General features: G+C 43.8%; 1 pseudogene; it reads left to right on the top strand.

The window, feature by feature from the left end:
• The first annotated feature begins 1,247 nt into the window (after window positions 1-1,247).
• Window positions 1,248-25,347, top strand: LOC146960642 (uncharacterized; annotated as a pseudogene).
• The last annotated feature ends 710 nt before the right edge of the window (window positions 25,348-26,057 follow it).

Below are 26,057 nucleotides of genomic sequence, written 5' to 3'. Positions count from 1 at the left end.
GCGCAGAGAGTGAGACGGGGGGAGAGAGACGAAGACGGTCAGAGTCGGGGACGACGGGAAAAAAAAACACACACACACAAATGGCCCTGTCAAAGAAAAGAAAAGTTGATACCGAAAATAGAGCTTTCAATCCGGAATGGACGGACTCGTTTCTGTTCATTCTTCCCTCAGGCAGCACAAAACCGCTGTGTCTGATATGCTCAGAGACTGTAGCTCTAATTAAAAGTGGCAATGTGAAGCGCCACTATGATACTAAACACAAAGATTTCGACAGAGCATATCCTCTTAAATCTGACCTGAGGTCGCAGAAAATAAACAATCTCAGAGCCCAGTATGACCAGTCCACCAGGATCTTGACCCATTCATTCACTGCCCAACAACGTGCTCATGAATGTTCCCTCAGAGTTGCTTGGATTTTAGGTCAACACAAAAAACCATTTACTGATGGGGGGGTTGTCAAAGAGTGCATGAGTGCAGTGGCTGAAACCTTATATGAAGGAAAACAAAAAGAAGAGCTGTGTAACAAAATAAAGCAAATACCTATGTCAGCATCATCAGCCACAAAGAAAAGTGAAGTATTAACACAGGATGTACTAGCCCAGCTGAATGAAGCCATCCATGAGGCACCATGTGTAGGCCTGGCTGTAGATGAGTCCACTGATGTGTCTGACAATGCTCAGTTGTTAGTTTATGTCAGGTTCTTCAGCAAAGACCAGAAAACATTCTGTGAGGACTTGTTAGGTGTTACTTCCCTTCAGACCAGTACACGAGGAGAGGACATCTACCACGCCATTAAGGAGATGTTGAGAGAGCGAGGAATAGAGCCAAAACAAGTGGTTTCCATAACCACAGATGGAGCCCCTGCCATGACGGGGAGAGAGAGAGGAGCTGTAGCAAGACTGAGAGAAGACAATCCTGAGCTCATTGCATACCACTGCATAATCCACCAGTCTGTCCTCTGTTCCACCCTGTCAGATGAGCATGCTGAGGTGATGAACACAATCATGAAAATGATAAATTTTCTCAGGGCGTCCTCCTCCTATCAGCATCGCATGCTCAGGGAATTCCTCAGAGAGGTTGAAGCAAATGCTGATGATCTTTTGCTGCACAATAATGTGAGATGGCTCAGCAAAGGCAGAGTTCTGGAGCGGTTTTGGTCCATCAGAAGGGAGGTAGCAGATTTCTTGGAAGGGCTGAAGAGTCAGAAGGCAACACAGTTTTCTCTCTTTTTAAAAGATGAGAAAAAGATGGATAATGTGGCATTTTTGGTTGATATCACTTCACATCTGAATGAACTGAATAAGAAGCTACAGGGCAAGAACAATTCTATTTGTGACCTGATAACAGCTGTGCGCTCCTTTCAGAGGAAACTTGAGTTGTTCAGTGAAGATCTGCAGGGAGACTGTGCCCACTTCCCAGCAGTGCAGGACCAGGTTCAGGGACAGAGAGATGTGTCTGCTTTTGTTGACTTTGTTGATAAGCTGATTGTTAACTTCAGCAAACGTTTTGACAGCTTCTGCTTTGGACAGCAGCTCACCATCTTCATTCAGAACCCATTTCTCATCACAGATGTCAGGGAGTTCTCAAAGGAAGCCACACAGCTCTTCAAATGGGCAAATGCTGCACCTCTTCAAATGGAACTGGTTGACCTCCAGGCAGATGTTGCCCTGAAAGAGCAGTTCAGAGGAGCTGACCCTGCCACTTTCTGGTTCCAAATGGTTTCTGAGTCAGCTTTCCCAGGTCTGAGGAAAGTAGCCCTGTACATCATGACCATGTTTGGCTCCACATACAGTTGTGAAGCGGCTTTCTCCACAATGAACATAATTAAGACAAAATATAGGTCCAGGCTCACCAATGAACACCTCCAGATGTGCATGAGAATGGCCCTGACACCATTTAAGCCCAGATTTAAAATCCTGGCAGGAAAAGCTACAGCTCAGTTCTCTCACTGAGTAACAGAAAGAAGGGAAGTGGAATATAAGAGGGAAAGACAAAGAAACTGAAGTGTTTAATTGTTAGGATTTGTATTGTTAAAGTGGTTGACATTGTTCTGTCAAGGTGTGAGACAGTTAAAGAAAAATGATAAAAAGCTGTTGCTACACTTTATTTCTCTTAAGTTAAGAGCTCTATGTGAAGATTCAAATTTTTCCAGAGCCATTTTATTTATTTTTTCTCTTTTTTTTGAAATGCAGCACTTGAGAGGGATACTGTATCTCTGCACTGACAAATATTGTCAAAATGTTAATGTTTTATAAAATGTTTATTTCTCTGTTATTTACACGCAGATGTTGATATACACTAATGCAAGGACATGATGTTCCGGACCTTTGCTTGAATAAATTTTTTCTGACTGGACCTCTTTGCGTTTTAGTTGAATACCCCTGCCCTAGATCATTGAAATGCGGGCAAAAATGAAAACATAACAAAAATAAATCGGCCCAAAACAGCAGTTAATGTAAGAGACAGAGTCGGAGAGAAACTTCCTGTGTTATTCACTTGAAAATTTATTGTTTGGCTAGCTAGCTTACTTAAGTGCATAATGCAGTACCTAACTTTTCCAATGTAGCTGAATCAGAGGAATCGAGTAAATTGTGTCCTGTAATTTGTTTTTTTAATTGTCTAAACAGCAACACGTAATTTCTATTAAACGTCCCATCATTCCGACAATTTATTCGTCCTATGGTCGGAATGGTGGTATTTGTTTTCTTCTTTTTTTAAACATCTCGCCTTTTCCGACCATTCATTTAATAGCGTATTTTTTCCCCCAAGAGATTTTGCACTGGTTGGGCTTACTGTAGGCAACATAAAAGCAGTTGGTTAAGCTAATAGTAAAAAGACCAGGTAGAGGCTAGACAGGCAGACCAGTCCCTGTCTGCAGTCTGCTGCGTAATTACGCACAACCATGTGGGTTCCTCTATCAGCAAGGGTCACCAAGTCACCTGTTGAGTAACGCACGTTTCCATATAAGCCTTGTCGGAATGGTGGGACGTTCGCATGTAGGAATAGTGGTATGAAAAACAGGTGGCAGAATAACTTAGCCCCATCTGAGAAAAAGTTTCAGAAGATGTAGAAGAAAAAAAATCAGTGTCTCAGGTAATAAAATTGATGATGGTATGTATTATATATTGCTGTAAGTTAAGCCTGCCACACACATAAAGATAATCGGGCTGATTTTGCCCCGATTTTCCCCCTTCCGACCACGGACAGACACCGCCCGATTATCTTAAGGTCTTAAGATTATCTTATAAGATTCTCTTGTAGTGTGTGGTGTGTTAAGAGTCAAAATTCCCCCGACAATCGGCTCGGAAAACGTTCGGCGCCGATAATCGTAAGTATTAAACATGTTCAATATTTACGATTATCGGGGCCGACTTCGGTGGCCGTTTCAATCAAAAGTCATCTTGTGTGTGGAGAGCCGGTGTTGTGCGGAGAAGCGCCTGCTTGCCGAGCTCTGCTTGCTGCTCGCGGCAACAAGCCACTTCTCCACACAGCACCGGCAACCTCACAGAGAGCCACGGTGCAGCCCTGGCATTACATGAGGTTCACACAGACATTCACGCATACACAGGAGATTTCCTGATAACCGATAGCAAAGACAGTAGCGCTCGTAGCCGGCAACAGCCGGCAATACAGCAGCCATGTTTAAACGATCATGTGACCGCCGCTCACAGCCCGTCACGTGACAGCGCACGGCTCCTTGACTGCTCGGTGTCCGGAGCCACAGACACACAGACACACACACACAGATGGGATCGTTGTAAAGGCTGAAGTGTCCCGCTTTCATTTAAAAAAAAATTACGTCGCTGTTATTGTCCATTCCGGAAATAGACCCGAAAGAGTAGCTACAACGACACCCCTGGTATCGCTGCTGATGCCGGATTGTTTTCTGACCAGAGGGTCAAGATTCTGAAAAATCTTAATGTGTGTGGTGTGTTGTGTTTGGAATATCGCAGCACACCACACACAATACGATCAAAACTGTTCAATCACAGATTTTTTATCTTCATGTGTGGGGTCTCTCACAGATAATAAATCGGTTGAGATTTATAAAATCTTTATGTGTGTGGCAGGCATTAGCCTATATGTTAGACTTACTGTACACTGTTTTGACTAAGACATGAACAAAATATCAAACTGTATTTGTGTTTTCCCCATGGATTGATACTGTAATCAGTTCACCTTACAGCAAACATATCTGATCCCTATATGTTTCACTCAGAATGACAAAGCCTCAGAAGAAGCTGTGCCCCACCTGCCAGGCCCCAAATTCCCTTGCCAGGAAGACCTGTGCAGAATGCATGCGCCCTTTCAAAATAAACGAGGACCTAAAAAAACAACAATAAAAACTGAAAGACACTGACTGGGCATCCTCTGCAAAAAAAAATAGAAATTCCAGCAAGACTGTAAAGTCAGCCCAGCTATCTGTGAGTTTTAATTACTGAATTACTGATTTAACAAGAGGTTGGCCTCTCAGACAACTACATAATGATCTTATTTGTCATTAAAGCAGAAGTCAGCGGAATATTTGTGTTAATATAAGTCTTAAATAGTTATAACTTCCCACAGCAATCACTTACATAGAGTGTTTGGTCTGTAACACAAGTCGGTCAGTCACTCTGCTCTGCTGTAAGCCGAGGAGAAAATTTTCTTGTATCCTACAACCTTTATCCAATGAGGAGAGAGAACGGCATAAAGGAGACGTAGATATTGGATGATATTGGACGAGGGTGGAGAATGCAAACTCCATCCGCTGACAGGAAGTTTACCAAAACGACCGGATCACTGACTTCTGCTTTAAGTCTTGCTTTTTAGTTAATGTGAAACCAACCTTAGGGCTGTGACAAACCATCATGGTTTGTCACAGCCATAAGGTTGGTTTTTATTATTTATCAATATGATTGTTACACTTTAACTTAACATTTTGTATGAAATATATAAATATTATGACAATATGCACAAATCATTTGTCAAAGCAGTGAAGTTGCTCTTGAGCTGTTGCTGATTAGCCTTATTCATGTCATGCCAAGGTGTAACTGCATATGTTTTTCTTCTCTGTAAATTCTGCAGGTTTTTAAACTAAATGCCCTGGGATACTCTCCTCTCTTGTTTCTGGGGAATCGGGGCCGCAATGGAAGGATGTATGCTGACGTGATACATCACTTCGGAGAGACTGATGGTGTTGTGCGCGAGATCATGCTGAAAAGTGAGATCATCCTTTTCCAAGTAAGGGATAATGTATAGTTCGGAGGTTGTTATGTTCAGGTTGTATGAAACCCATACAACCTGTCGGGGTTTATTTCTCCATAACAACCGACTAACTATACATTATCCCGCTTAGAACACGGCCTACAACTAAATCATTCAATAATGTAACACAGAATAATGATTAAAAGATATTTTATTCATGTAAAATTAGCCTGTTCTACATTAAAAAAAAGTGCTTTGAGACGCTCAGAACTTGCGGCTGCAGCTGCCGTATCCATGGCAACATCCCCCCCTAATGATAGTTGATGTTGAATTGCACATTTCCATTGATTGTAAAATTAGATAGAGAGAATGGCAGTTCTTTCGGGATGTTGATGTTGACTGTTTTCTCTTTCTCTTCTTCCGTCAAGTTTCTGCCTTGCTCTGTATCTGGAAACACAATTGTTACAAATGTTACAACTGACAACGTTATTATAGGCTACTGTTATGTGGCGGAGAAGAGGCTCTCACCGAGAGGCTCTCCGCCGTTGTCTCGATTCGGCAGCGGGATCTGGTTCAATGCTTGCCTGTCTGTCATGGTTGGAAAGAAATGTTACACATTGTTTCAAATGTTACAACCGATAACAATGTTACTATTAAACTCCTGGCGCAGTGTAATGAAGGAGGCGCTCACCAGATGAACTGCGGCTGTTGTCTGGAGCGGCGGACAGGATTTTGCTCCACTTCTCCCGGTCCGTGATGCTGGGAGACCAGTAGCTGCGTAGGCTGCTCTCACATCTGTGGCCAGTGACTGACATTATCTCCCTGGTCTCCAGACCAGCCCGGGAGAGCAGCTGCACAGCTGTGCTCCTCAGGCTGTGATTGGTGTATCTGCGAGAGAGCCCGGCGGCCTGGCTGATGGTAGGAAGCATTTGCCCGAGCCAATTATGGCCCATGGGCTCCCGGGAGTACCACACCGCCTCTCTGTTAAGGAGTGCCTGATCTTTTTTTAGAGGATGGAGGTAAAATGTCTTGGCGTCAGGGGGGCAAAGAGATAAATATTTTTTTAAACAAGTAACGGGGCAATTTGTGTTTTGTGGCTCTGCGAAAATGCATCCCCTGTAATTTTCTTTACAGGGGTCTCGGGCGTCCTTGTGGTTTTTTGTTTCTTGGTTAAAGGCAAGTGTAACATATTCGATTCCGTTTTCATCCCTTTTAAATTCAAATGCATCCCTTTTTAGATCCCGGTTCCCCTCTCTGCCACGTCTCGCCAGATGCAATTGGACTTCAAACCAAACTTTTTTCACCAGTCCGCTCGCTGTGTGTGGTGACAGCGCCTCTGATGCTCGGATGAGCTGCAGGTCTGTGGCTGAGATGGGGGGGTGATGCTGGCTCACATCTTGCCCGGTTTTGCGGAGAGTTTTGATGACAGATTTGAACACCCCGTTGCTGGATGTGAAGGAGGAACTTTTCATGATGTCAAACTTGGGAAAGTGACGGGATATCCCAGACCGGAGAGCGATGTAACTGGATACAGAATATTGTTTGCCGGTGGCATTTTGTACCGATGCATAAAATGAACGCAGTACCTGATTTAAGCTCTGGGCATCATAGCTGTCAAAATCTCTTGCCATTTTCTTCTCCTCTAACCAGTCTCTCAACACGTTCATGGCCCATGCTGTGTTCTTCTTAGTGTTTGTTTCGTGTCTGTCCTCTTCAATTTGGTCGATCTGTCTCTCTTCCAGTTGTTTGTGCCTTTTCGCCTGTCTTGCCTTCTTTATGCTGTTTTGTTTTGTTTTCTTCTTCTTTGCTGGGGACATGTCATTCTTCAGCCATGTATTCAGTGTTTTGTCTTCTCCAAATATATTAAATGTTATAGGCATATCAGAAAAAAAGTCCATTTTTGTCACTGTTTGGATTCACCGATAGATAAATGATGCTCCTCCGGTCGGCCGTTGCTATGGAGTCCCTAGCAACGGTCCGCTCAGCGGTGGTCTATCGAGAAATAAACACCGCAGAATATTGGTGATTGACCAATCAGAATCGAGTATTCAAGAGAGCCGTGTTCTAAATGTAATATAATGTATAGTTCGGAGGTTGTACAGTGGCTACTAGTTTCATTTGGACGGTTTCACGCAAGATTCACGCGTGAGTCACGGGAGGCTCACGCGGATTTTTTGTGGAGGAGTAATTGTGTTTTCACCAGAAGCTACAATGTGCCCAAACAACCGCCGGGTGGCATCTGTGAGCAGCAGATCGCCTCTATAAGACAGCAGCACGGAGCACTGAACACGAATGGGGAATGCAATATAATAATAATACAGTATAGTTTTTCAATGAGAAAAATGTAACGATGGCAGCTATACGTCTCACTCTCTTTTATCGATCCTCTTGTCAGCTCTAAACACACCCACCTGCACCGCGATTACGGACCACAGCGTGGTTTTCCACACAGCAGTTAATTAGTGGGCGATGCTGCCGGTGTGTTTTTAAAATGAGCCAACTACTGTACAGTAGTGTTCATTCCCCACCTTGTTTGACTGAGAGTGTAGCTGGATGATTTCTCATGAATGAACGGGCAATAGCCTATGTCACTTTCGGCCTGGGCGATAAAACAGGATATCCTGAAATAACTTTCCCTCGATAGAAATAGGCTACAAGATGTGTGGATATAGGTTTCATTCACCCATGTTTTGACAGACAACACAAACAACCAGTGGCAGGGACGGACTGGCCATAGGGCAATGTGGGCAAATGCCACAGCAGCCGCGACCGATGCAGCCGCGCTGATGTGACCGCAAAAAAAAAAAAAGTCAGTTGGGGTCAGCTGGTTTACAGCCGGCGACTCTGAAACACTCGAGACACAATAACATTAGTAACGCAAGAAAGGTATAGTTCACTTAGTAGAGCAGCTCTCACTGTAAGCAAAGATTTTATTTCAGTCTGGGATGCCAACGTGCAGTTTTAGTGAACAATGCATTTTCTCTTATCATCATTATTATGATCACTGATATAGCCTATATGTGCGGCTATATATACCGTATGTGTATGTTTGTGTAATGCAGGGGTGCTTTAAAAAAACACAGTTGTCTGGACAGTAGGCATTTTTCTCATAACCGACCTCAAAAGCGAGGGCAGGTCCGCCGAAGCATCATTTCGGGTGTTGTCTTTGTTGTTGCCGCTCCACAGAGCACATGGCTACTTAATTATGCACGTGCTGACCATATATGGTTGTGCTGAGGAATTCTGGGGGTGGAATATGAGGTGTGTTCATGTCCGCACCATTCTTGGGTCCGGTGTGATTTATCAATGGAATATTGCGGAGAGTTGTGCGTACGCACAGGTTGATCAGTGTTTCCCACAGAATAAATAAATAAATGTGTCCACGTCTCACGTGTGTTTACGTGCGGTGCGCCCGCATGCGAGAGAGGCGGCAGGTTGAGAGGCTGACTGGCGGAGATGAGAGCTGGTGAAACGCTAGCATGGTTATTTAAAACACCATCTCTGATCTCTGCCCGCACATAGACAGACACAGGTTCACATACAGACAGGGGCGCACGGCAAATGCAGCTGCAGCGCTATTAAACTAGAGGAACAGCAACTCTCATATTTACATTGTGTTTTATATTGATTTCATATATTTTACTGATTGCAATTAGGCTATAGAATGCTAGTGTGTGTTTTATTGAAAGCGAGGCTAGGTGAAAATCGCTACAGTGTGGTTTATATGCAGCGGTCTGTAGGACCAGCTTAATAGACGCATCAGCGACACATTAGCACCTTCATTTATCTCTGATCAATAGGTGTGCTTGTGGATACTTCACTCAAGTAGGCTACAGCCCTGCCCCCCAGAACTTCACACAGCTGTTCAGTCAGCTTAGAAAAAACGGTTCTTACAGTAGCTACCTCTCCTCACACTTTTCATAAGCCGGAGGACAAAACTATAGGCTTCATTGTTTCGTTTCATTTCGTTAAGTGAAAATCATCTCTGAATTATGGAACTAAAAATAAAATAGGCCTATCTTTAAAAAGATCCTATGATATTTAGCCTAATTGCATTATTTTTATTCAAATGTGACTGAGACCTTTATCTACCTAAACAGAGGGTAACATGAATAAATATCCTGTTTTGTATTTTTCTGGAAACTGTTACATTATGTAACGTGACCGCGGCACTCTCTCCCCCCTCTCTCCCTCCCGAATTGGGCATATTATGATAAATATAACTGTAGATGAAAACAATAATTGAAGAAAAAAATAAGCTATTGTCGGCCCGAGGTATAAATGCCCAGAAATCGAATGTTTCATTTGTGTAAGTTGTAAGCTTCAGAAACCATCACACATGGAAAAGTCACGGACTGAGAGACCTGTAGTTTTAATGTAAACAAAGTCATTTACGTAAGAAAAACACAAACGTCTGTGTGAGACCATCTGGGTGGTTCTAGTGGGGGTCCGCCCGCTATTCAGACATCCCGCTATTCCGACATACCCACTATTTAGACATCCCGCTATTACGACATCCCTCTATCTAGACATGCCGGTAGTCCGACACTTTTTGATACCGCTATTCCGACACGTCTTTTTTATTTTTATTTTTAATTTTTTTACAGCTGCGATACCCAGGCGCGTCTCTCTCTCTCTTTTCTTTTCAGCATGTCTATCACTGGTTTGATGAGGGAGTAATGTTCTTAATCTCAACAACTCAACTATCAAGTCGCAAACAAAACTGACACACATAATAAACAAACAGAACTATGCTGCAGTTTGTTTGTCAAGTTAACCTGTGACCTTCAGCACCACGGACAGTGCCGCGGATGAGCCGCGGAGAAGCTGCATCTGTGAGCGTCTGGGCTCTGGGCTTATGGCCTGGGGCCTTATTTATGAAAACTGTAAGTAAGCAGTGTAAAACTGCTGCTACTAAATTTTTTGCTTAGGCCTACGGTGAAAAGACATCCCAAAATATTTACACCTTTTTCAGATCTATCAAACTGTGCGTGCACAACTCTGCACCTCAACTTTGATAACTGGATCCAAGAATGGTGCGCAGTTGCGCACGTGAACACACCTCCGTCCCCGGAATGCCTAGACACAACCATATGGTCAGCACGTGCATATTAATTAGCCATGTGCGCTCTGTGGAGCGACAACAAAGTGACAACGAAGACAACAGGCGGAGGGGGGGGGGGGGAGAGAAAGCTAGATACATGGCATCGGGCAATAAATCAGGCAAAAACCTCCCAAATCTCAACAAAAGGGAGCAGAAAAAAGAATAATCTTATGTAATCTGCCCCTTTATTCCAGACAATCTTTTTTTCTTCTTTTGCCTATGTTAAAACGATGTAAAGCAGCAGGATAAACTCAGGTGACAGAATAATAACAGTCTCAGTAGCTGCAGATCAGTGTGCGCTGCTGCCGGTGTGTTTTTAAACTTGGAGGGTATGTTTTTTCTTCTCTAATAGGCCTATATATTTGTGTATGAGAAACAGTGTCTCAGATGAAAAAATAAAAATAAATCAGAAGGACACGTCTGACTATAACGTAATCAATCAATGTCGGAAAAGCGGAATGTTTGAAAAATAGTAAAGTGCCGCTACTCCGACAATGAAAAAAAAAATGTCGGAATAGTGGGACGCTTAAAAAATAATGTTAATGCCGCTATTCCGACAATTAGAAGTCAATGTCGAAATAGCGGCATGTCGGAATAGCAGCATGTAACCGTTCTAGTGTTAACATTAGCCTAATGAAGAATGAAGAAAACACGTTACAAATGAACTATGACCGAATTGACAGCAGAAACAGTGTGCATTTATCTCAAGGAAATTTAAATCGAATGCAACTGTAACTTGTGGTTCCAGGGTGCCATTCCGAAGGGCCGCCACTCCGAACGTTTACTTTAATTTGTCGGAATGCCGACCCTTAATTATTTATGGGAAAAGGGTGCCATTACGAACCTGAAAGAAAGGGTGCCATTACGAACCTGAAAAAATCTTGAATGGTTTACGGCACGGAGTAAACAAGCGTAATTGTGGTGGTAGTGTAGTGGTCAGAGCATCTGCTTTTGACGCGGTGGATCAGGGTTCGACTCCCGGGGGAGATACATATTAACTGCGATTTTATTGGCCTCTACCTTTTTACTAAACTTAACCAACTCCTTTCTACATTGCCTAAACCTAACCAAAGCACAGAGCAAGGACATTTATTTTCAGCAGGAGTGCCGCGGCTGCATCAGACCATGGATGTAATGCATCAGACTCGCATCAGACTCGCACCTGGGTGAAACTTTGGAGGCGGAGGGGGAGGGGGAGGGGGAGGGGCCGGTCGGGCGCTGTCCCCGCGGCGCGTCGTGTCAAGCCGGGCAGGAAGTCAAACCACGAGAGAATCCGGTCAATTTTCAAAATAAAACACATTCGGAACGGCGGCCCCTCGGGAAGTTCGAAATGACGGACCTTCGGGAATTTTCGGACTGGCAGACCGTCGGAATGGCGGTCCTTCGGAATGGCGGTCGCCCCCCGTAACTTGTAACTGTAACATGAGAGGTGAAACGTCTTCCTAGACAAATAACCAAGTCCAGTTGCATTCGATTTAAATTTCCTTGAGATAACTATGACCGGGAGTCCGGGACAAACGAGAATATTCCCAGGCTTAGTGCATGTGCACACGCTGGCCGGAGTCAACTCGCAACAATGTAGCTTTCCCTCGATTAAAGTAGTTCTGTCATCTCCCACTTTGTACCGGATAAGAGACAGCACCCGACAGATAGGCTATGCTAAATGTTTGGATGCAACAAAGTCACTGTTAACAAAATCAGCATCTAATCTGTCCCTTCGCTCGTGAGTCCAGCAGCATCGGGTCCAGGCTGCTGGCACGGACGTAGCGATCGTCTATGAGTGGATTGTTACATTCACCAGAACTTGCAGAACTCAAACTACTCAAACTTGGAGCCACCCAGCCAGGCTACAGGAGAGATATGCAGGGGACCCCCAAAAGGCTGAGAACCACTGATCCTGTTGAACGTAGGCTACTGTCTGTAACCACTGTGAAACAATAAAACAACAACATTGATCTCACTGACCGGCGTAGCGGTCCCTCTCTCCACTCACTCTCTAGCTCTCTCGACCACAGCTGCAAATGAAGTAGCCTATGAACAGCGCCACTCTCCATTGCAGCTACGTTGTGGTCAAACGTGGAATTATCCCAAAATCTTTTGAGCTGCATCTCAGTACGATGCTTCCACCTAGTGGCTGCAGTGTGACCTACAATTTCACGCAACGCGTGAATCACGCGTTACGTGAGGGAAACGTCCAAATGAAACTAGTACCCACTGTACGTTGTTTGTACTGGAAATCATCAAGTGACATTTATTTGACTTCTTTTAATGGTGATCTATAACAGAGTGATTATTTTTTGCAAAAGAATAGGGTCTGATCATCGTATTGAACACATTTATGAACAGAGTCAATAACATGCAACACTGTACCACAGGCGAAAATGGTGGGATTACAACACAACAATGACAACGTAATTTTAAATTTGATGATTACATTTGAATTGATGACACAATATTCAGGCACACTGCACTTTAAAATTAAAAGGGACAACGAGGAGTTTTGGAAAAGTGAAGTGAAGACAGACTCATGTTTTCATTCATCAAGAATTAAAGTCAGAGGTTCGAAGACGATCACATACCGTCGTAGTTCCAACCATAAACGGCGATGCGGCGGCTTTATTCTCATGACTCGCCGCAAAACCGAAAGTAAACCATATATTTATCGAAAATGGGCCCATTAACAAGTGTGGGTAATGTAGATTCATCCACATTAACATGAGACTTTTTTTTATAACCAAATAGAAACTCCTCATTGTCCCTTTAAAGGGATAGTTCACCCAAAATTCAAATTTCACTAACTATCTACTCCCCCTCATGTGGACTAAGGGCTGGGAGAAGTTTCAGAGTCCTCTGTGCCTTCTCTCAGTTACAGCGGGGCTCCGTGCAACACTGCATGTCCATATGATGGTTGAGAACGGAGCTCATTTTTCTTCGTCCAAAAAGACACATCAAAAAACATCCAAATACCTCCACACTGTTAGCCTTTGCTGTAATTTTTACAGTAATTTACCACAAAATACACAGTAAACCTACCGCAAAATATGTTTACAGCGAGTTACTGTAATTTGCATAGTATTATGGGTAAACCGCCTTTATTTACAGTAACTTACTGTATTGAAATTACGGTAATTTACTGTTGATATTTACAGTAATGCTACTGTAGGCATATGTCTTAACCTTTTACAGTCTATGGTCTTAACACTGTGGTCTATGTGATCGAGTTTTCTCTACCTGTAAAATTTACCAAAGGACAAAACGTGTCTACAGTAGCCTATAACAGAGTGATTCCTACAGCTAAATTCATTCAGCCTAAAAAAAAAAGAAAAAGAAAAAAAAAACGTACATGGAGATAAAAAAAACAACAACAACAACAACATAGAAATATAATAGCTGCTGCCACCGTTATTTTCTTACCACCGCCAGCCCAAGGGTCATATTTTTTTCCGGGATTTTTAATGCATTTATTTTATTTTATGCAACTCCTGGTGGTTGAGAATATTGCTGTCAGATACGAAGACAGTGAAGAAGACTTCACTGGTTCTACTGGTAAGTAAGTTAAATACTTTGTGTTTTGGTCTCTAACGTTTCCCTGTCTGCAGCATCTGGCTTTCAAAGTCCGCCGCTGACAATTTCTCAGCTTTTAATCTGAAATGACACAGGAAGTAGCACTTTCAGGCTCAGCATTAGCAGTACGCTGCCCACGGTACTCAGTACACAACACGGTAAGTGCTGCACGGTATTTTATCATCGTTTACCAAAAGTTACATCGTAAATTAAGTAAATCTCATCTTCTTGTTTCAGTTTAAATGTGTAAATATAAACGGTTTCAGTCATGGCGAAGTTGACGTGGTGTTGCTAACGGTCGCTCGTTTCCAGCCCCCCCCCCCCCCCCCGACTAAAACACTCTGTGCTTCTGTGTTTACGTTCAGGAGTTTAATAAATTGTTGTTACATTGTTAGTAGCCTAAAGTAAATCCCTTCCTCTTTTTTCTTGTTTCAATTTAACGTGAAGTATAGTAGCCTGGTGTTAGTCATAGTCGGAGACGTTGGGGAGCAACCGCCATTCCGACATGCCGCCACTCCGACATTAGGCCCTAATTGTCGGAATGGCAACACTTTACCCTTTAATAAACATCCCATCATTCCGACAATTTTCGTCTCCTAAGGTCGGAATGGCGGTATTTTTTTCTCTTTGAAACGTGTTGCCATTCCGACAAATCTTTTAAAAGCCTACCCCACCCCACCGCACCCCCCCCCCCCAAAAAAAAAAAAAAAGAAATAGGCCTAACACTATTTTGCACTAATGATATGCCGGCGCAAAATAGCAGTTTGCCCACGTTTGTCCAGTGCATCTCATTAAAGCACACAGATTGGTCAGATAATTCAAACGGCAGACGATTTCAAAGCCTCAGATTTTAAGCAGAGGGACTCCACAACCTCGTAAACCAACGAAGGAGGAGATAGGCCTTGAACGGGAAGCAGACCGTGCTTTCAATCACACACTCCGAACCCACTTGTTGCACTTTAGAAAATATAATTCAGGGGGGAAAAGGCTTACAAACATGGACCAAAACGGCTCCAAAATACGCACAAAAATCCAAAAGAAACGAAAATTAACTAAAAGATTAACTAAACAGGTCGGTGTTTTACGCATGCCTCTGTGCGTCTGGCACACGCGTCTTGGACCTCTCCCACATTGGTTTGTGAATGAAAACTATATGTTCAGCTCCCCTTACATGTGAAATGTGTTACTTATTATTATCTAACTATATGGACAGTGCCGTGGATTTATCAGTGAAGAGTGAACTGCTGATATTTTGTAGTGCTGAAATATGACCAAGCACGCTGTCCGCTGTCTCAGTGCTGGAGAGAGAGAGAGACTCTGTACGCAACGAAATGTCATTTTACATGTAAGCGGAGCTGAACAGGCAGATGCGTAAAACACATATTTTGACTACTTAATGCTGTTGCTATTTTTTTTCAAGTTACCTTTCGTTTCCTTTGCATTTTTGTGCGTATTATGAAGCTGTTTGTAAGCCTTTTTACCAGGAGTAAATTCCCCCAAGTTGCAACAACTTGTAGTGATCCACTGGGTTTTGCCTGGCCAGCTGGGGTAGTTGATTTGCAGGTTTTTTCCATTGTGTATTAGGCCAGGGAAATGATCAATTATCCTTGTGGTTTGCGCACGGGGACGTGTGGACCTGTAACGAATGAATGAATGTTTCTTTTTTGCTGTAAGTTGTGTGCGTAATGCGTAAAAGTGCATTAGTGGGACCGAGGGTTTAAATGGGGAAGTGACGTGGTAAGAGGGAAGGAGAATGAGAGACACGGCTGGCGTGGCGGCAATTCCAAAGCGGCATAGTGGATTATTTTTCCTTTTGGACACTGCACGGCCGGGCCCGTTTTCAGCCAAGCGGGACGAGGGAGAGGACTGGCGTGGTCACCTGGCGGAGCCGCGGCGTCTCTCCCGTGTGGACAGTAGGACAAACAAACTCTCTCTCACTCACCCTCACCACGCGTCAATGCACGCACACACACACACACACACACACACACACACACACACGGACAGTGACGGTGGGAGGGGGGGGGGGCTTTCGGGTTCTGTTGATCTGTGTGTAATTGTTTATTATATACACACACCCTAACCACCGCTCGGAGTAACGCACATTTACTTATGGAAATTAAAGCCTTGTCGGAATGGCGGGACGAAACTGTCGGAATGGCAGGACGTTTGCATGTCGGAATGGTGGTATGTCTGAATGGTGACATGTCTGAATAGTAGAATGTCGGAATGGCGGTATGTCGGAGTGGCAGCATGTCGGAATGGCAGCATGTAACCGGAGACGTTGACGTTATGTGAAGCTAAGGGTCCGGTTGTTTCCCCTTTTCTCTCTCTAAAACCTTGTTCTCTGTGCTTCACTGTTTAATCGTTGGCCCATATCTAAAAATTATCTGTTGTTATCTAAGTGAAGTAAACCCTACCCCCTTGTTTTGGTTGAAAATGTTAGGTATTAACGGTATAGTCTTTTTTCTTTAGTAACAGTTTTGGTTTCAGTGGGCGACGTTGACCCATAGCGTTGACCTTATGTGACGTCATTAACGGTCCAGTCGTCCCCTCGTTTTTTTCTCTGTCCTGTCAGTTGCGCTTGGTTGCGCTCAAAAAAAGGGAAAAAAAGTGTCAGTTTAAGTGCTGTTATTACTTCTGTTCCGACTTGACATTTTACAGTCCTCGCTCGACACTCGCTGAGACTACACGCAGGCAACCATGTTTGTGTGTAAATTTTGCAGCATTTGTATGTCAGACTTAAAACAGTTTTGTAGTCATATAAAAAAACATCAGCACACTGCTAATTATAGGTTTGGATGTGGAATAGCGCAATGCCCCGCTTCCTACCGAACATTTTCTTCATTCAGGTCTCATATGCACAGGAACCACCGCTATTGCAGGCCTCACACACATCCACAGACACACACACGCATCCACAGTAATCTTGCCTGTGAAGTTGAGGCATGTTCTTACGTGGCAGAAAACTTTTCATCTTTATGTGCTCACCTGAGATTCCATATTAAAGATGGCAAGAAAGTTGCGTGTCCCTATGATGGCTGTCATAAATATTTCAGGGTGAGATCATCCTTTGCTACACATATATCAAGGAAGCATCACAAAGTAGCAGCAGCTCAGGTGACAGGTAAGCAGAGCAACATAGGGTGTTCTACGCAGCCCCTTGACGAGAATTTAACTTCAATGTCATGTGATGATGTAGAGGAAGAATGTGGTGATGAAGAGTCATTCTTGCATAGCTTGGCCCTTTTTTTCTTGAAAATGCAAGGGAAAATGCTGTTGCCTGCTAGCACCATACAGAACATTATTGAAGGATTTCAGCATGTTCACAGCACTAGTATGTCAGACTTCTATGGAAAGTTGAAAAACAAGCTTTCTGAGCTAAACATGTCACAAACTGAGATTGAGCAAATCATTGATGAGCTCTCTAAAGAGGATCTCTTCTCCTTGTACAGTGAGGGAATTTTAAAGCAGAAGTAAGTGATATATTTGTGTTAATATAAGTCTTAAATAGTTATATCTTCCGACAGCAATCACTTACATAGAGTGTTTGGTCTGAAACACGGGTCTGTCAGTCACTCTGCTCTGCTCTGAGCCGAAGAGAAAACATTTATCGTATCCTACAGTTTTTATCCAATGAGGAGAGAGAACGGCATGCAGGGCTGTGTGTGCAGCCAAGGGACGCCGTGAATGTGGCGACGTAGGGACGAGGACTGTTATGGTGCGTTCAAGGAAACTCGTATTTTTCCGACCGTGAAGTGGTACCAGTTCGATCTGGTACGAGTTCACCGGTCGGAAGTTACGAGTGGCCGTTATAGTGACTTTCACCGGTAAAACAGGTCGGAAAAACACGAGTGGGTTGCCTGGAACGCTACAAAGTCGTAAGTTGTGACTTGAAGCTGTAATTTACGATTTCAAAAGCCTGCCTGGAACGCAGCATTAGCGAAAACGACCGGACCACTTACTTCTGCTTTAAGATCAGACAAAACAAGGAAGACCTTTTATAAGCAGCATTTTGATTATGTTGAGCCCACCCAGATATATCTGGGAACTGATGGTGCTGGAAAGGAACGGTTCTGTCAATTCATTAGCATTAAAGACACACTAAAATCCCTCTTCAAACATTCCAGTGTAAAAGAGAGTGAGTTCCAGCCACACAATCGTTCTTGTGTTGATCCCATGCAATTGGTGATGCTATGCAGAGAAAATGACTTAACGACTTTTGGTCAGGAGAAAGTGTTTTCCAGCATCATCACAGACCTAAAAGATTTAGAATGTACAGGTATTGAAACAGATGATGGAAAAACCCTTAAAGCTGCCCTGATTTCCATTTGTGGAGATAACCTTGGCTCACACTCTCTAGGTGGCTCCACTGAAAACTTCAGTTCCAGTACACATTTTTGCAGGTACTGCTTAATAGAAAGAACTGACTTCATAAAGACACCTCTAAAGCTTGGCCCCAAAAGAACAATCAGTGATCACAAAGAGACTGTGCGACAGCTGTCTGACAGTGGCCAGGGGATGGTACAGGGAGTAAAGTTTGACTCAACCTTCAATTCTCTGAAATATTTTCATGTCTGCACAGGGCTTCCCCCTTGTTTGGGTCATGATGTATTTGAAGGTGTAGTTGCTAACGACTTAGCATTATACATTAAACATTTAGTGACAGTGGAAAAACATTTCACCTACGCTCAACTGAACAGGTCAATCTTACAGTTTAAATACACAGGAAATGATGGTCTTAGCAAACCATGTGAGGTTAAGGAGAGTGACAAAAAGCTCGCTGGTTCTGCAGCACAGAATTGGTGTCTGTTGCGGCTGTTGCCATTATTGGTCCATAACTGGATAAAAAACCCATGTGACAGTGAAGTGTGGCAACTGTGTCTGAAACTCAAGGAGATGGTTGAGCTCATTTGTGCTCCCAAAATTCACGATGATCAAATTGCATATTTGAAGGTACTCACTGAAGAATATTTGCTTCATGATGATATTAATAATAACAATGATTAATAAACACAATTAATGAACACAAATGTTATTGTAAATACCTGTATATTTGTATAAAGTTAATTGGAATTATTAAAGTCGTTCAGAAATGGCCGTTTGTCCGGCCTCCCTCCACAAGTTTTCCCGAGTTACCGCACAGGTTTGCATGAGTAAGGAAAACAAATTTGATTGGGCATTATCAAGCGGGCGATTTAATGTTGTCCAGCTCAGTACGTAGCTAACTGTCGACGGATCCTGATATCATTGGCTGATGAATCGTGTACAACATGATGCATAATTTGAGTGCCTGCATTATCCAGTGCAAAAAACCCCCCCCAAAAAAAACACTTTCACCCCAGATTCACTCAAAAGTAGAGTTTTGCACAAAATTTGGGCTACATTGTCTGATAGATGAGTGATTACACAAATTGTTAGACCCATAGTGGGCTCAAATGCATTTTTCTTTTCTGAACAACTTTAATAGTTTTTGTATGTGTGTGTCTCTCTTTCTGTCTACTTAGATAACCGGATGATGCTGTCTATCCCACACGAGCCTGAATCCACTGCACTTGAACATGTATGTGATTCTGCACCACTTCCCTCTCCGCAACCAACCACAAGTAGAAATTCCTGGGTCAGCAGTTTCTCGATACCGTGGGATAAAATGCCAGCAAGACTCTCCCGGGCCATGGCAAGTGGTCACCTGGCTCATCCAGAAGACAGGAGGATAATGGTTAGGACTGTTGTGGATGCAATGCGAGCACATTGCCCAAACCCTAACAGGTCTGCTTGTACTGAGATAGCTAGAGCTATTGTATCTCAGTATACTGCAACCTTTGGAGATAAGACTGGAGATGGTGAGCAGTTAGGTTGTGGATATTATTCTTTACTGAGACAGCTAAAAACAAGAGTCAAACATGTAAACAGAGACAACGTCACCAGTAGAATCAGACAGCCTAGGAAAAGGCGTGACAGTGACATTGGTCAACCTTCTATCAAAACGGGGAGAACTGAATTAGACAGTTATGGCTGCATTAACTGGCAACCTACATCTCTGCCAGAAGAAGAATCTCCAGAATCTTTGGAGGCAAAAAGGCAGATGATGTCAACCATCTACACATCAGCAGGACCTAAAGCTGTTGAGATGACAGATGTAGATGACTTTATGAGACTGACTTATATCTATCAGAGGCACATGGTTAATTCTTGGCCTGCCCCCAGCTTGTGTGAGATTCAAGAGCAGTGGCCATTTCTTTTTACTAAAAGAGGCCTCTGCACTCACTTCCACACACTCACTGGGATTGAAGTGGACATCCGCCTCAGTGAAGCTCTCCTTACGAAGGGAAGGAGAATTTGGAACTTTTTCAAAACCAAAGACTGAAGTGGAACAAGGACATTGAACATCTACTGCGTGAGTGCAACAGTGCTGAGAACAACCAGCTTGCCACAACTGCCATCCTCTTGTTGATGAAGTATTTCCACGAAAGAGAGGACTCAGTTTTCATCTTGGCTGATGTAATAATCATTTTAATTTTACATGGTCATTCTTACATTACAACACAAACAAAGTGTTTGTTTATTTCAGGGTTTTTCCTGGACAGAAATGAGGTGGCGGTGGTACCTGGAGACGGGGGGGGGGGGGGGGGGGGGGTTGGACAGACGTGGTCGTACCAGACAGGAAGTCGGGCACAGAAAAGGCGAGAGAATCCGGTCAATTTTCAAAATAAAATAATTAAATGATGATTAATTCAGGGCGCTTTCACACCTAATAGTCCGGACCAAGGTCCGGACTTAATTTTTTTTTTTTGTTACATTGTTTCCATATAGTCCAGTAAAGTTCGCTTTCACACTGCTATTATGACAGCGGACTAAAGGATCTACCGACATCATGACGGATGAGCGTGCGTCTGACTTAAGCGCATAGAAAGTGCTCTGAAAAAAATGAAATAAAAATATGTGTAAAAAAAAAAAAAAAAAATATATATAGCCTACTGCTGGAAAGCACGCTGTGGTTTGTAATCGCGGTGCAGAAGAGTGAGTTTAGAGCTGATGAAAGGAGAGAAAAAAAGAGGATTGTGCCGCGGCGAAATGCTCTCATTGATCAGAGTGGCAGCGATCAGCTGTTTTGTGTAGTGGAGGACACACACGCTATGCGCACACACGCACGATCCTCCTGTCAGATGCGGCTGCATCTCTCCAGGTCACTTGTGTGTGAGTGTGAGAGAAATAAAAGCTCTGACTTGCTGGGGCAGACGTTGTTTGGTGTCACCCCCTGATCCGTCTTTTTCAGACTTTTTTCGGCGGAAAAAATATATATTCGGGTCATTATATAAAAAAATAGGCTTGCATGTATCGTTTGGGGATTTATATTAAACACTCTACTGTTTAATTCCGTGTAAACGTTTACAAGTGTAGCCTACACTGACACACCCATCCCTCTGACCAAATCTGGATATAATATGATCTCCTCCTCTCCCCAAGTGTTGCCGCCGGTTGCCGCGGCTCCTCTTTCCTTTTTTTTCTGTTTATTTACTTTTTTCGGCACGAGCGAATCTGACGTTATTTCCTGTATTTGGTCTGATAGTTCGAATCTTCCAAAAAAATGCTTTCACACTACGCAGCAGCGGACCTTGGTCCAGGATAGTCCGGACCGAGACTACCTTCTGAGGCTGGACCAAAGACTCGGTCTTTAGTCCGGACCGTGGTCCGGGGGAGCTTTCACACCTGTCAATTTGATCCGAACTATCTGGAAAGTCCGAAAGTCCGGACCAAACGAGGTAGGTGTGAAAGCCCCCTCAGTTGTTGCTTGTCCATCTATACATATTTGACCGTTGCGTCTGCACATGAGACACACAGACACATGTTTAAAATGACGTGTGTGTGGAAAACCGAGTGAATACGAGTATGAACGACTGCAGTCGATGTCTGACCGGCGAGGAGAGAGGAGGAGAAGTATGCTCCCAGTGCGACCACCCAAGCGCCCGAGAAGCCGCGCGCAGTGCGCACGCCCAGTGCGTCCAAGGGGTAACACATCCTACAGTTTGACTTGTCAGAGTTTTTCAGAATAAAAGCAACTCGGGTTTAAGTGTCGGGAGCAACAGCTGTAATCTCGTCCCTCTGCACAATAGCAGTGAGCCTGTCTGTCACTCTGCAGGTACCGTGGTCACACTGTGTTACAGGATTGTCAGTGTCCGTGGAGCAGACGGTTTTGGGGAGCTGGTTGTCGATTCCTTTTGACATCAATTTGTTTTGATATAACATTTTTAACCCTCTGGTACCCTTTCAAAAAAAAGTTACAAATTTACCCTTAAGGACGTTTTTGTCCCCTCAAAACAAGTGCCCCAAAAATACTAAATTTTATATTTTTTCTTTACTTTTTTTATATTTTTATGGCAATTATATAGAGCATGCGCCAGATTTTTGAAAAAAAATATATATAAAAAGTGATTGGAGGCGGGAGATTTTTTTACGTGGTATGAGACCCTTGGATATGTCAAAGATTAGTAACAAAACTGATTTTGATGCATTATTTTTTTGATTGCAGGGCTATAACAGTAAAAAAAAAAAAAAAACATGCATTCTGCAATCGTCTTCTTCAGAAGAGGTCAAAGTTGCAGTTTTTACCATCCACCACTTGATGGCGCCATTTACCTTCTATCCAGGCCAATGCACAGAAAAACTATAATTCTGGGTTTATATTCCAAGAGCTATTCTTCCAGATATAGTAAAGCAGGTATGAAAATACTTTTACTTTTCAAAATATTTCAGAAATACAATTTTCTGTTTAAAAAAAACATACTCTGCATACATTTATGAATAATAACAAGGATTTATTATCACAATTCATAAAATCAGACTGTAAGGCAAGGCAAGGCAATTTTATTTGTATAGCCCGTTTTTACAAACAGTTTGTCTCAAAGGGCTTTACATGGCATCGTAACAACATCCTCTGTCCTTAGACCCTCACATCGACTGAGGAAAAACTCCATGGAAAACCCTTTTAACAGGGAAAAGTCGGAGAAACCTCAGGGTGAGCAACAGAGGAGGGATCCCTCACCCAGGACGGACAGACGTGCAATAGATGTTGTTACAGACAAGAAAACAGTTTACAGTTTGTCACAGAATGTGCGAAATATGGAAATGTTAGCAGGAGTTGATGAAGGCAGTCTCTGGTGAGGGAGGGGGGGCGGGGGGGGGGCAGGGAGAGCTGGCCAGCTCGATGGGAGGGCTGGGTGGCAGACTGGTCCATGGGAAGGAAGGGGAGGCCGGTCTAACAGCAGGGGAAGGGGTGGGAGGGGGGGGCGATGCAGGCGGCGGCTGGTGCAGAGAGATGGAGCTCCGGTGGATCTGCGGAAACACAGAGAGAGTGCGAGACACCAAGGCCAAACTACAAAGTACAACAGAAAATGACAGTTCAAAAATATACTGAGGAGAAGAGAGGAGAGGAGAGGGGAGGGGAGGAGAGAAGAGAAGAGAAGAGAAGAGAAGAGAAGAGAAGAGAAGAGAAGAGAAGAGGAGGAGAGGGCTCTGTGTAACCAGATGTGTCCCCAGCAGTCTAAGCCTATAGCAGCGTAGCTATAAAATGGTTCAGAGCTACCTGAACCAGCCCTAACTAAAAGCCCTGTCATAAAGGAAGGTCTTAAGTCTACACTTAAATGTAGTTAGAGTGTCTGCCTCTTTGACCCATGGAGAGAGCTGGTTCCACAGTAAAGGAGCCCGGTAACTGAAGGCTCTACCTCCCAGTCTGTTTTTAGAGATACTGGGAGTCACTAACAGACCTGCATTCTGGGAGCGGAGTGCTCTGGTAGGACAGTAAGGAATGATTAGTTCTTTCAGATAGGTTGGAGCTTTATCATTAAGAGCCTTATAAGTCAGCAGAAGGATTTTGAAGTCTATTCTAAATCCCACAGGAAGCCAGTAGAGAGAAGCTAAGGTGGGAGAGATGTGCTCTCTCTTCCTAACTCCTGTCAAAACCCTCGCTGCGGCATTCTGGACCAGCTGGAGACTCTTTAGAGAGTTTTTCGGACATCCTGACAGGAGAGAGTTGCAGTAGTCTAGCCTAGAAGTGATAAATGCATGTACTAGTTTCTCAGCATCACTCTGGGAGAGGATATTCCTAATCTTAGTGATACTGCGCAGATGGAAGAAGGCGGTCCTAGTCACGTGCTTTATGTGGGAGCTAAAGGAAAGGTCCTGGTCAAAAATGACTCCAAGGTTCCTCGCGGTAGTACTCGGGGTCAGGGTGATGCCATCTAGAGTAGCGATCTGATTGGAGAACGTGTCCCTGAGATGTTTAGGTCCAAACACAATAACCTCAGTTTTATCTGAATTCAGTAGCAAGAAGTTAGAGGACATCCAGGATCTAATGTCTTTCAGACAGTCTGTAGCCTACATACTACTCCAGGATGGAGCATGTGGCGGGTGGCACTGTAGCGCTGCCACATAAACGTAACCAGAAACAGAGAAGAAGAAGAAGAAGACAGGAAGGAATGTTTTTTTTTTTTTTTTACTTTATTGTAGACAGCAACATGGACAGGGAGGAATGTGACACACTCCAGTCCAGTAGGTAGTGATCTGTAATGTGGATGCCAGCCGCCGATCAAACTCAACAGAAGACGAACAAAACAGGAAACAGTTAGTTCTGTTTGCCTGGATCGTGGCCTGGATGTATATGATTCGCCGCAAATAGCAAAGGATCACCGCCGTGAAACGCGCGTACAGCATCAAGGAGAGAAAAAAGAGACATCCGATGACACCGCATGCAGTGCTGCAATGATTGTAATGATTGAAAAAAAATTCAAACAAAATTTGGAACGTTCCAAAAAAAAGCTTATTAGGCAATAATCATGCCATTTCAAGTCATACAGTGAAAGTTATGACCAAAAAACGAGTGAAAAAATGCCTCAAAGGACAAAAGCGTCCCTAAGGGTACAAGAGGGTTAATCCAGTTTATGAGTCCACCGCTGTCTGCCAGCACGTTGAGGGAGGTTTGTTTTGCCACTCAGTCCGAACAAAAGGGGCGTTGCCGAGGGCAATGTGACGGAAAGGCATATCCTCTATTATCATGAAAAAAAAGATTTTACTGCAAATGAAGCACCAAATGACAGATGCTTATGCTACTATTCTTTTGAAAGGTTCTTTGTGAGAATAAATGTGGATGAGGGGACAAAATGCCCTGCCAAAGTGGGCACCAGCCGGAAGACTGGAACGCTTGTGAAGAGGAAGGTGACAGCTGTCAACCCACGTGTCACCACCTTTCTCCAGCAACTGGCTGAATTTGAATGGAGGACTTCAAACCAGGTAAGAATTTGTTTGTTTATTATTTTGTTTCTCCAGTGTAAATTTTATGCCCAGGAGTTTGTATGACATCCTTTCTTAATCGGTCACAACAATACACAACTGTATTAAAGCCCCTCCAAGGAACTTTTAACTGGATATGCAAAAGTCTCTCGTTTCTGCTGATGTGTCTCTGTGACCTACAACAGCAAATGAGCCAATTGGTGTGAAGATAAGCTGTTTCTAAATAGTGAAACTGGGAGGCGGTGCTCAGGTTGGTCCACTGACTAAACAACTTACAGCACTCAGACTGGAGACTGCACGCGCAGCAGGACTCAAGACCATCCTGTCCTCCCCAGGGACGCACAACTTCTTACAGCAGGAGAACACTCCTGCAGACTCACAGCCCGGACGCACTGCCCGTGGAAGCGGAGCAAGACTGCTGCGCTCATCCTCACAGAGAGCGTGCTTCTCCTGCTGCCTCCAGGCCAGGTCAAACATTGACTCTACTCGTCTATACCTGTCTGTACTCGGTTTTCCATACACACAGGTCCTCTGGAAAGCCCTTGCCCCTCCCACCTCTGTGTTTTTAGCGACCAGAATACCAGACAGCTGATCGAGACTCGGTTCTCCTTCTCGGCCACGAGTTGCAACAACCAGTGGGGGAAAGCGAGACAGTTGGTTTATGCTCCAGCCAGCTGAGTCTCTCTGCTCCTCTCACACACACTTCACCTCTGTAACGTCTGGGCTATAACATCAGCCTGCTCCGCCGTCCTGCTACAGGCTTTTCCAAAGGAATTTGTCTGTTTGTTTGGAGCACTGATGCGTGAGCCAGATAGGCGTCCTTACCTCAATATGCGCAAGAGCTCATGCGAAATACATACTTAATTCTGGCAAGACACCACTGCTTTTGTCCACAGCGGCCGCCAAAATTAACATA

The sequence above is a fragment of the Trachurus japonicus genome, unplaced genomic scaffold (assembly GCF_045865225.1).
Source record: "Trachurus japonicus isolate A0001 unplaced genomic scaffold, Traja_1.0 AP030150.1".
Classification (NCBI taxonomy): Eukaryota; Metazoa; Chordata; class Actinopteri; order Carangiformes; family Carangidae; genus Trachurus; species Trachurus japonicus.
Note: the sequence above shows the minus strand (reverse complement) of the source record. Positions and strands in the feature narration are given on the sequence as shown.